This window comes from Heptranchias perlo, chromosome 35 (genome assembly GCF_035084215.1).
Source record: "Heptranchias perlo isolate sHepPer1 chromosome 35, sHepPer1.hap1, whole genome shotgun sequence".
NCBI lineage: Eukaryota > Metazoa > Chordata > Chondrichthyes > Hexanchiformes > Hexanchidae > Heptranchias > Heptranchias perlo.
In genome coordinates, this window is record NC_090359.1 from 12,584,377 (window position 1) to 12,596,812 (window position 12,436).

The 12,436-nt window shown below is 45.3% G+C and overlaps 2 non-coding genes across 2 annotated transcripts; both read right to left on the reverse strand.

The window, feature by feature from the left end:
* Window positions 1-277: 277 nt before the first annotated feature.
* On the reverse strand, window positions 278-349 carry trnad-guc (transfer RNA aspartic acid (anticodon GUC)). Its single transcript has one exon. It is a non-coding gene; the product is annotated as a tRNA-Asp (tRNA).
* A 4,549-nt stretch (window positions 350-4,898) lies between these two features.
* trnad-guc (transfer RNA aspartic acid (anticodon GUC)) lies at window positions 4,899-4,970 on the reverse strand. The gene has a single exon. It is a non-coding gene; the product is annotated as a tRNA-Asp (tRNA).
* Window positions 4,971-12,436: the final 7,466 nt, after the last annotated feature.

Sequence of the window (12,436 nt, forward strand, 5' to 3'; positions counted from 1 at the left end):
TCCTTTTCATTGCTGTATGTGAGATCTTTCATGTCTGCGCCTGTTCCGAGACCTGTCTCTCTCTGTTTCGGGCTGGTGACAGCGCGATTGTGCGTTTCATTTCTTGCCCATCATTGTGGTTCTCAAATCGAGCTGAAGCGTGAGGCAGAGAGCAGATTTTTAAAATCGCTGTGAAATCAATTTGTGGAAGTGGGAGAGGCCGAGTCAGTTTTTCATTGTATTTTCAACATCCAATATTGCAGAAAAATGAAAGTGAAGCTTCGAAAGCAGCAATAACCTCCTCGTCGGGGAATTGAACCCCGGTCTCCCGCGTGACAGGCGGGGATACTCACCACTATACTAACGAGGAATTCGTGCAGACGTTTGCCGTATATTCACCACAGATGCTTCACTTTTCAGTGAATATGTTTGAACTGTTCATTTGATGACAGTTTGTTTAACTTTCCACGAACCACTGTTGAAAGAAGAATTACCGACCACTTTTCCATCTCATGTTGGATCATGATGTGGGTAACGCGGGAGAGAGTGAGACAGATCTTCTCAGGAAAATATAGAAAATATGAGGCACATACACAGACAGACAGACAGACACAGACACATACACATGGATTGACTCAGAAATACTGAGAGTCAGAATATGGATAATTTGGCTGATTTTTGTTCCATTTCTGTCGTTGATTTCGTCAATTCTTGCAGATCAATTAAAATGAGCATAAAACTCGAGGTACTCAATGCTGTGGAATTTTAATTCACTTAAGAATTATTAATTCTACAAGAAACTTGTTGAATTTTGAAACGCAGAGATGAAACAGGTTGATGAATGACGGGATCTGAAGTCTGTCAGATTTGAACCTGCGCGGGGGAAATGAATGAATTTCGAATCTATCACCGAACCCACCAGTTCGTAAAAATCACAATTGCTCTGCATCCAGTCCTCAAATAGTCTCCGTACAATAATATTCTGAAAGTGACAATCACCTGTTTTTTGGCTCTGTAGTTTTTGTTTAGGAAGAAGCTCGGCGAAGACATAAAATTAAAAGTTAGCGTCTGAAAACTGCTACTTCCCAGTCGGGGTATTAAACCCCGGACTAAGGTGGGGCAACTCACCACGATAAGAGAGAAAGAAAGAACGAAAGAAAGACAGAGTCAGTTGTCGTTGTCTAACAAAGAGATGGAAATGTAAATGGTTCTTTCAAGAGTGGCCCGTGGAAATTGAAACAAACTGTCATCAAATAAATAGTTAAAAGAAATGCACTGATACGTGAAGCATGTCTAACACCATCTGGGATGAGTGCACAGTCAACGCAGCAGTTCCTCGTTAGTATAGTGGTGAGTATCCCCGCCTGTCACGCGGGAGACCGGTGTTCAATTCCCCGACGGGGAGATTAAACTTCCTTGCCTTTTAAAGCTTTTTCTCTCATTTATCTCTAATATTCGATGCGGAATATACAGTGTAAAACTGACTCGGAGTTTCCCATTTTCCCCGATTTAATTTCACTGATATTCCAGCGGTTTTAAAATCTGCTCTCAGCTTCACTCTTCACCTCGATGTTCGACTGGTTTCTGTGATGTTGGGGATTTCGGGAGGAGGCCGAGATGGATCATCCACTCGGCACTTCTGGCTGAAGACGGTTTCTAAAACTTTGCACTCACACGCTGGGCTTTACCATCATTGAGGATGGGGATGTTCATAGAGCCTCTTCCCATTAGTTGTTTAATTATCCACCATCATTCACAAATGGGTGTGGCAGGACTGCAGAGCTTTGATCTGATCCGTTGTTTGTGGGATCGTTTAGCTCTGTCTACAGCATGCTGCTTCCACTGTTTGTCAAGTAGTCCTGTGTTACTTTCAGGTTATTGGTGTGTGTATATGTCTGTGTGCGAGTGTTTATGTAGCTCGGAATGTGTGTGTTTGTGTATGTGTGAATATGACTCTGTCTGTCTCACTTGTTATATGCGTTTCTGAGTGTCCCTCTCTTTCTTTCTATCTGTCACTTTTAACCTGCTCCCCAAATAATTTTTCTCTGGACCTTGACTAACAAAGAGATAGAAAGTAAGTCTTCTTTCAGCAGTGGCATGTGGAAAGTTAAACAAATTGTCATCAAAGAAGTAGTTAAAATAGATTCACTGAAACATGCATCCTTTTCATTGCTGCATGTGAGATCTTTCATGTCTGCGCCTGTTCCGAGACCTGTCTCTCTCTGGTGACAGCGCGATTCTGCGTTTCATTTCTTGCCCATCATTGTGGTTCTCACATCGAGCTGAAGCGTGAGGCAGAGAGCAGATTTTTAAAATCGCTGTGAAATCAATTTGTGGAAGTGGGAAAGGCCGAGTCAGTTTTTCATTGTATTTTCAACATCCAATATTGCAGATAAATGAAAGTGAAGCTTCGAAAGCAGCAATAACCTCCTCGTCGGGGAATTGAACCCCGGTCTCTCGCGTGACAGGCGGGGACACTCACCACTGTACTAACGAGGAATTCGTGCAGACATTTGCCGTATATTCACCACAGATGCTTCACGTTTCAGTGAATCTGTTTGAACTGTTCATTTGATGACAGTTTGTTGAACTTTCCACGGACCACTGTTGAAAGAAGAATTACCGACCACTTTTCCATCTCATGTTGGATCATGATGTGGGTAACGCGGGAGAGAGTGAGACAGATCTTCTCAGGAAAATATAGAAAATATGAGGCACATACACAGACAGACAGACACAGGCACACATACACATGGATTGACTCAGAAATACTGAGAGTCAGAATATGGATAATTTGGCTGATTTTTGTTCCATTTCTGTCGTAGATTTCGTGAAATCTTGCAGATCAATTAAAATGAGCATAAAACTCGAGGTACTCAATGCTGTGGAATTTTAATTCACTTAAGAATTATTAATTCTACAAGAAACTTGTTGAATTTTGAAACTCAGAGATGAAACAGGTTGATGAATGACGGGATCTGATGTCTGTCAGATTTGAACCTGCGCGGGGGAAATGAATGAATTTCGAATCTGTCACCTAACCCAACAGTTCGTAAAAATCACAATTGCTCTGCATCCAGTCCTCAAATAGTCTCCGTACAATAATATTCTGAAAGTGACAATCACCTGTTTTTTTGCTCTGTAGTTTTTGTTTAGGAAGAAGGTCGGCGAAGACATAAAATTAAAAGTTAGCGTCTGAAAACTGCTACCTCCCAGTCGGGGTATTAAACCCCGGACGAAGGTGGGGCAACTCACCACGATAAGAGAGAAAGAAAGAACGAAAGAAAGACAGAGTCAGTTGTCGTTGTCTAACAAAGAGATGGAAATGTAAATGGTTCTTTCAAGAGTGGCCCGTGGAAAATGAAACAAACTGTCATCAAATAAATAGTTAAAAGAAATGCACTGATACGTGAAGCATGTCTAACACCATCTGGGATGAGTGCACAGTCAATGCAGCAGTTCCTCGTTAGTATAGTTGTGAGTATCCCCGCCTGTTTTTTTGCTCTGTAGTTTTTGTTTAGGAAGAAGGTCGGCGAAGACATAAAATTAAAAGTTAGCGTCTGAAAACTGCTACCTCCCAGTCGGGGTATTAAACCCCGGACGAAGGTGGGGCAACTCACCACGATAAGAGAGAAAGAAAGAACGAAAGAAAGACAGAGTCAGTTGTCGTTGTCTAACAAAGAGATGGAAATGTAAATGGTTCTTTCAAGAGTGGCCCGTGGAAAATGAAACAAACTGTCATCAAATAAATAGTTAAAAGAAATGCACTGATACGTGAAGCATGTCTAACACCATCTGGGATGAGTGCACAGTCAATGCAGCAGTTCCTCGTTAGTATAGTTGTGAGTATCCCCGCCTGTCACGCGGGAGACCGGGGTTCAATTCCCCGACGGGGAGATTAAACTTCCTTGCCTTTTAAAGCTTTTTCTCTCATTTATCTCTAATATTCGATGCGGAATATACAGTGTAAAACTGACTCGGAGTTTCCCACTTTCCCCGATTTAATTTCACTGATATTCCAGCGGTTTTAAAATCTGCTCTCAGCTTCACTCTTCACCTCGATGTTCGACTGGTTTCTGTGATGTTGGGGATTTCGGGAGGAGGCCGAGATGGATCATCCACTCGGCACTTCTGGCTGAAGACGGTTTCTAAAACTTTGCACTCACACGCTGGGCTTTACCATCATTGAGGATGGGGATGTTCATAGAGCCTCTTCCCATTAGTTGTTTAATTATCCACCATCATTCACAAATGGGTGTGGCAGGACTGCAGAGCTTTGATCTGATCCGTTGTTTGTGGGATCGTTTAGCTCTGTCTACAGCATGCTGCTTCCACTGTTTGTCAAGTAGTCCTGTGTTACTTTCAGGTTATTGGTGTGTGTATATGTCTGTGTGCGAGTGTTTATGTAGCTCGGAATGTGTGTGTTTGTGTATGTGTGAATATGACTATGTCTGTCTCACTTGTTATATGCGTTTCTGAGTGTCCCTCTCTTTCTTTCTATCTGTCACTTTTAACCTGCTCCCCAAATAATTTTTCTCTGGACCTTGACGAACAAAGAGATAGAAAGTAAGTCTTCTTTCAGCAGTGGCATGTGGAAAGTTAAACAAATTGTCATCAAAGAAGTAGTTAAAATAGATTCACTGAAACATGCATCCTTTTCATTGCTGCATGTGAGATCTTTCATGTCTGCGCCTGTTCCGAGACCTGTCTCTCTCTGGTGACAGCGCGATTCTGCGTTTCATTTCTTGCCCATCATTGTGGTTCTCACATCGAGCTGAAGCGTGAGGCAGAGAGCAGATTTTTAAAATCGCTGTGAAATCAATTTGTGGAAGTGGGAAAGGCCGAGTCAGTTTTTCGTTGTATTTTCAACATCCAATATTGCAGATAAATGAAAGTGAAGCTTCGAAAGCAGCAATAACCTCCTCGTCGGGGAATTGAACCCCGGTCTCCCGCGTGACAGGCGGGGATACTCACCACTGTACTAACGAGGAATGCGTGCAGACATTTGCCGTATATTCACCACAGATGCTTCACGTTTCAGTGAATCTGTTTGAACTGTTCATTTGATGACAGTTTGTTTAACTTTCCACGGACCACTGTTGAAAGAAGAATTACCGACCACTTTTCCATCTCATGTTGGATCATGATGTGGGTAACGCGGGAGAGAGTGAGACAGAAAGAGACAGATCTTCTCAGGAAAATATAGAAAATATGAGGCACATACACAGACAGACACACAGACAGACAGACACAGACACACACACACATGGATTGACTCAGAAATACTGAGAGTCAGAATATGGATAATTTGTCTGATTTTTGTTCCATTTCTGTCGTAGATTTCGTGAAATCTTGCAGATCAATTAAAATGAGCATAAAACTCGACGTCCTCAATGCTGTGGAATTTTAATTCACTTGAGAATTATTAATTCTACAAGAAACTTGTTGAATTTTGAAACGCAGAGATGAAACAGGTTGATGAATGATGGGATCTGAAGTCTGTCAGATTTGAACCTGCGCGGGGGAAATGAATGAATTTCGAATCTGTCACCTAACCCACCAGTTCGTAAAAATCACAATTGCTCTGCATCCAGTCCTCAAATAATCTCCGTACAATAATATTCTGAAAGTGACAATCACCTGTTTTTTTGCTCTGTAGTTTTTGTTTTGGAAGAAGGTCGGCGAAGACATAAAATTAAAAGTTAGCGTCTGTAAAATGCTACCTCCCAGTCGGGGTATTGAACCCCGGACGAAGGCGGGGCAACTCACCACGATGAGAGAGGAAAAAAAAGAAAGAAAGACAGAGTCAGTTGTCGTTGTCTCACAAAGAGATGGAAATGTAAAGGGTTCTTTCAACAGTGGAAAGTGGAAAATGAAACAAACTGTCATCAAATAAATAGTTAAAAGAAATGCACTGATACGTGAAGCATGTCCAACACCATCTGGGATGAGTGCAAGATTAATGTAACAGTTCCTCGTTAGTCTCGTGGTGAATATCCCCGCCTGTCACGCGGGAGACCGGGATTTAGTTCCCCTACGGGGGGTTTAAACTTTCGCCGCCTTCCAAAGCTTTTATCTCCAATATTGGATGCGGAATATACAGTGTAAAACTGACTCGGAGTTTCCCACTTTCGCCAATTTAATTTCACTGATATTCCAGCGGTTTTAAAATCTGCTCTCAGCTTCACTCTTCACCTCGATGTTCGACTGGCTTCTGTGATGGTGGGGATTTTGGGAGGAGGCCGAGATGGATCTTCCACTCGGCACTTCTGGCTGAAGACGGTTTCTAAAACTTTGCACTCACGTGCTGGGCTTCACCATCATTGAGGATGGGGATGTTCATAGAGCCTCTTCCCGTTCGTTGTTTAATTATCCACCATCATTCACAAATGGGTGTGGCAGGACTGCAGAGCTTTGATCTGATCCGTTGTTTGTGGGATCGCTTCGCTCTATCTGCAGCATGCTGTTTGTCAAGTAGTCCTGTGTTACTTTCATGTTATTGGTGTGTGTATGTTTGTGTGTATATGTCTGTGTGTGAGTGTTTATGTCTCTAGCATGTGGGCTTCCATTTTTACAGCTTTTTTATTTTAAACTCTTGGGGGCCGGGATTCCTGGGCCTTCTCCTTCACACCACATGAGAGGAGGCGAGAAGGCCCGAAACAGCAGGTAAATGCCTTTATCGCACAGCTTGTGGGCCCGGAGGAGCAGGAGTGCTTCCCCCTGGCCCAACAAGCCAACCGGCCGTGATCCCACACAGGCGATCGGCCGACCCCCTCCAAATCTCCGACACCCCTGCACGAGCGACAAACCCCATGATCTCCGACCCCCGCGATGACCCCCGACCCCCGATGACTGACTCGCCGATGCCCCCGATGAGTGACCCACCCATGACCTCATGACCCCCGTGACCCCCATCCCCGATAAAATCATGCCCAATGGGTTTGATTCCCGTTGTGTTATCTCTCTGTCGGTTTGCTGATAAACGTTTAACTCGCGGCCTGTTCCCGTCAATGGTCACAAGTAGTAACAGACAGAGCGGGTCTGACCGCCCCGAGATGTGGAAAAGACATCAGTTTAGGACAAATGCCTCAAATCAAATGGTCTCCCGGCACCGAGAGAGAGAAATTCCAGAGAAAAAGGCAGAAGAGAAAAGAGAAATAAAAACTCAATAAAGACACTATCAATATTTCCCATTCTTGATGCCTGTCTATTTCTTCCCCAACCTTTCTGTGCCGGTTAAAATTTCAGTGAAATAAATGCGAGAATCGACTCAAAGAACGAGAACAAAGCAACAAAAATCACCGAACACAGAATCAAACCCAGAGACCTTTAGATCTTCAATCTCACGCTCTCCAAACTCAACTATTTCGACTCCACTGCAAATTGGACTTTGTGACATCACCTTGGACAAAAATATAAACCGGGTGGAATTTCCCCTCCCGCTCATTCCTCCCTCTGGGGGAATGGGACCCGCTCAGATCTCGGAGCTCAGGTTGTGTTAATGTTCAGCTGATGATATCTTAATATTATCTTGTGTTTGGCCTCATTTAATCAGGTTCATGGGCACTTTCTTCCATCATCCCTTCTCCCTGAAAGGAATGTGGTGCAGCGGTTGCCAAATTTAACAGGAAAAATCAATTATCGCCCGCTTTTCACAGGAGAAGAAACTCATCCTGGAGATTCACGCGGAGCAATTTCCCAAATAATGGTCCCGCCCGGGATTGAATCAGAGACTTTTCATGAGTGATGTAAACATGATAACCGCTGCACTCGGGAAACCACTGCTCAATTTAAGGCAGCGTGTGCCTTCTCCGTTAAACAACTTCTGTCCCACACTTAAAGCTCTCATTCCATCTCTTTCTCAAACATTTCACTGACCAAAACTTCACAAGTCACAGAGGAAAAAGACTTAATTTCAAAATCATTAAACTCCCGAAGGAGCTGCGGGGACAGACTGAGCGGTGTGACTGAGTACAGTGATACAGAGAGACACCAGCAGAGGGAGGTAGAGAGCGGTGTAACTGAGTACAGAGATACAGAGAGACACCAGCAGAGGGAGGTAGAGAGCGGTGTAACTGAGTACAGAGATACAGAGAGACACCAGCAGAGGGAGGTAGAGAGCGGTGTAACTGAGTACAGAGATACAGAGAGACACCAGCAGAGGGAGGTAGAGAGCGGTGTAACTGAGTACAGAGATACAGAGAGACACCAGCAGAGGGAGGTAGAGAGCGGTGTAACTGAGTACAGAGATACAGAGAGACACCAGCAGAGGGAGGTAGAGAGCGGTGTAACTGAGTACAGAGATACAGAGAGACACCAGCAGAGGGAGGTAGAGAGCGGTGTAACTGGGAACAGAGATACAGAGAGACACCAGCAGAGGGAGGCAGAGAGCGGTGTAACTGAGTACAGAGATACAGAGAGACACCAGCAGAGGGAGGTAGAGAGCGGTGTAACTGAGTACAGAGATACAGAGAGACACCCGCAGAGGGAGGTAGAGAGCGGTGTAACTGAGTACAGAGAGACAGAGAGACACCAGCAGAGGGAGGTAGAGAGCGGTGTAACTGAGTACAGAGATACAGAGAGACACCAGCAGAGGGAGGTAGAGAGCGGTGTAACTGAGTACAGAGATACAGAGAGACACCAGCAGAGGGAGGTAGAGAGCGGTGTAACTGAGTGCAGAGAAAGAGAGAGACACCAGCAGAGTGTCCAGGAAACCAACCTTTTATCTGAAATCTGAGGCGAGATATAAACTGCACAGAGTAGAGGAAGCATTACTGTGTATCTAACCCGTGTTGTACCTGCCCTGGGAGTGTTTGATTTGACAGTGTGGAGGAAGCTTCATTCTGCATATAACCCGTGCTGTACATGTCCTGGGAGTGTTTGATGGGGCAGTTCAGATGTAACTTTAATCAGTCTCTCCACATAACTGAAGTCCCTCATCCCTGGTACCATTCTAATAAATCTCCTCTGCACCCTCTCTAAGGCCTTGACATCCTTCTTCATGTTTCGTGCCCAGAATTAAACACAATATTCCAGCTGAGGCCTCACCAGTGTTTTGTAAAGGTTTTGTATAAATTCCTTGCTTTTGTATTCAATGCCTCAATTAATAAAGCAAAGGGCCCCATTTGCTTTTTTAACTGCCTTCTCAACTTGTCCTGCCACCTTCCAAGATTTGTGTAACTACACCCCCAGTTCTCTCTATTCCTGCACTCCCTTTAAAATTGTGCCATTTCGTTTAAATTGCCTCTCCTCATTCTTCCTACCAAAATGTATCAATTCACAATTCTCTGCATTAAATTTCATCTGCCCATTTCACCAGTCTGTCTGTGTCCTCCTGAAGTCTGTTACCATCCTCAACATTGTTTATTACATTTCTGAGTTTCGTGTCATCTGCAAACTTTGAAATTATACCCTGTACTCCCAAGTCCCGGTCATTAATATATATCAAAAAGAGCAGTGGTCCTAATACCGAGCCCTGGGGGACATCACTGTATACTTGCCTCCAGTCTGAAAAACAACCGTTCACCACTGCTCTCTGTTTTCTGCTCCTTAGCCAATTTTGTATCCATGCTGCCATTGTCCGTTTAATCCCATGGGCTTCAATTTTGCTAACAAGTCTATTGTGTGATACTTTATCCTCCCTTAATCTCTCCCTGCATAGAAACTCCCCGACCCATATTCATGGCCACCCCCTCGACCTTGCCATCTCACGTGGTCTCTCTTCTCCTGATCGTGTCAATCATGGATAAGGCCATCTCTGATCACTTCCTTGTAACCCTCTCCACCCACATGGAATCAGAGAATCATAGAAAGGTCACAGCATGGAAGGAGGCCATTTGGCACATCGAGTCCTTACCGGCTCCATGCAAGATCAATCCAGCTGGTCCCCCTCCCCCAATGCACATCATAGAATGAACTCAGGAATCCCACGCCACTTTCTATGAGCGGTATCAGGCTGCGGTTATGGTGCAGACCGGGACCCAGGGCTGAGGCTGTGGTCATCAGTTACTCTGGGAGTGGCACAGTCTGGTTCATGACTAGCCGGGGGTGAGAGTAACACCAGAGAGTCAGGCTGGTGTTCAGAAGGGTGTGGGTTCCAGCTCCCATTCCAGGACTGGGACACATGATCCAGACTGACTGTGTCGTGCTGAGAGGGAGCTGCATCGTGAGAGGTGCTGTCCTTTGAATGAGGTGTTTAATGGGGGTCCCTTCTTTCTGCTCCGAGGTGTAAAAGATCCCGTGGCAATTTGTGAAGAGCAGGGAGTTCTCCCGGTGTCCTGGCCAACATTCTTCCCTCGACCATCAGCACCCAACAAACAGGAGATCAGCTCAATATCTCATCACTGTTTGTGGGATCTTGCTGTACACAACTTGTCTGCTACCTTCTCTTAAAAACGATAGTGACTGATCTTCGAGAGAAGTGCGTTGGGATGTCCTGAGGATGTGAAAGGTGCTATACAAATGCAAGTTCCTTGTTTCTCACAGGGGGCCGTGTCTCGTTCCTCGTCTCCTTGAGACTCTCAGTTAATTGGTCCGTTCTCTGCGCAGATGGGGCCCGACTCACTGAGTGTTTCCCGAATGTTCTGTGTGTGTTTCACTCAGACTCGGGCTTTACAGTAAATAATAAAAGGACTGTAGTCAAACACTTGGCCATGAGCTGCTGCCCAACCTGTCGTGACATTGTTGCTTGCTTCCCTTCAGTTTTTGGTGCACTGTCGCCTGAAGAGCCGTGGTTTGCCTCATTTCTCAGTGTGATTGTGGGACTGACACAGAAGTGAGAGAGAAAGCAGCAGCCACAGCCTGGACTGCAGGCAAATTGGGAGGCTGAAACTAAAAGTTGACTATTCCCACACCGGGAATCGCAGCCGTGCCGCCTGGGTGAAAACCAATAATCCTAACCGCTAGACCACATGGGAACTGAAATAAAACACCAGCAGGAAGGGCACTGAGACGACAACCGGAAAGTTAACGGACGATTCAAAGGAGGTATTCACAATTATGAAAGGTTTTGACAGAGTGTGTGAAGAGAAATTGTTTCCAGTGATGGAATGGTTAATAACCAGAGGACACAGATTTCAGATAAATTGAAAGAAATCATTGGGGGATTTGGAGAGATTTCTTTACACAGTGAGTTGTTATGATCTGGAATGCACTGCCTGAAAGGGAGGTGGAAGCAGGTTCAATAGTAACTTTCAAAAGGGAATTGGATAAATACTTGACGTGTAATAAATTGCAGGGCTGTGGGGAAAGAGCCGGGGAGTGGGACTAACCCACTTCCTTCTGTGTTCATCCCTGGAAAAAACCCTCCCCCAGGTCACTTACAACGGCACTTTCAAATTTCCAACTGTCCAGTCTTTGGCCCTCCATTCACCACGACATTTCTGCAGCTACTGATTTGCTCAATCACACCCTCACCTCCACCTTTGACGCCCTTGTACCCATTAAAGCCATCAGTCTCCCTCACCCTGGTCAATCCCCCTGGGTCTGCCCTCATTTCTGATTCCTTAAGTCCAAGGGACACAGCTTTGAAAGTTTATGGTGGACAACTGCTTTGGCCATTCATCGCCAGATCTGGCTGGACCACATAAAGCACTATCGGGTCCTGTCTCCTCTGACAAAACTGCTCACTATTCCAGGATCATCCTGGAATGTAAAGATAACTCCCAACTTCTCTTCTCCACTACAAACCGTCTTCTTAAACCCCTCTCCCATCACTCCTCCACCATCACCTTCAACAAAAAGTGCGAGGAGCTCACGGACTTCTTTGTCACTGAGATTGAGACCATCCATTCAGCTGCCTCTGCCGCTCCCCTCCCTTCCCCGAGCTCACCGTCATCACCCTCCTTCTCAAAAGACCCACCCTTGACCCCTGTGTCCTTGTAAACTACCACCCCATCTCCCACCTCTTTTTCCTCTCCAAAGTCTTGTCACCTCCCAAATCCATGTCCATCTTTCCCACAACACCATGTTTGAATCCCTCCAATCAGGTTTCCACTCCTGCCACTGTACTGAAACGGCCCTTGTCAAAGTCACAAATGACATCCTCTGTGACTGTGTAGAGGGAGATTTAATCTTGATCTAACACTTGATGCACCTGCCCCCGGAATGTTTGATGGCACAGTGCAGAGGGAGCTTTACTCTGCCATGTACTGTACAGTATCAGTCTGTGATGGAGCAGAGCCCTGCTCTTTAATAGAAATCATTCTTTCGAAGAGCCACTGAGCCCCTAAAGCAGCCTCCAAGACCCAAAGTCTGATTTCCATCCCACAGTTCCAGCAGTTTGCGAGGGCTGGGCCACGTTAACAGCAGCTCTCTGTTCCTGGTCTGGAGCTGAGGTGTTGTGTATTGTCCCTGACACAGGGACCAGACGGTGAGCTGCTGGCTCCTATTGTTCTGGGATCATTCCCTGCTGCTCTGTTCTCACCTCTTCACTGGGTCTCAGATTATTACCAGCCAT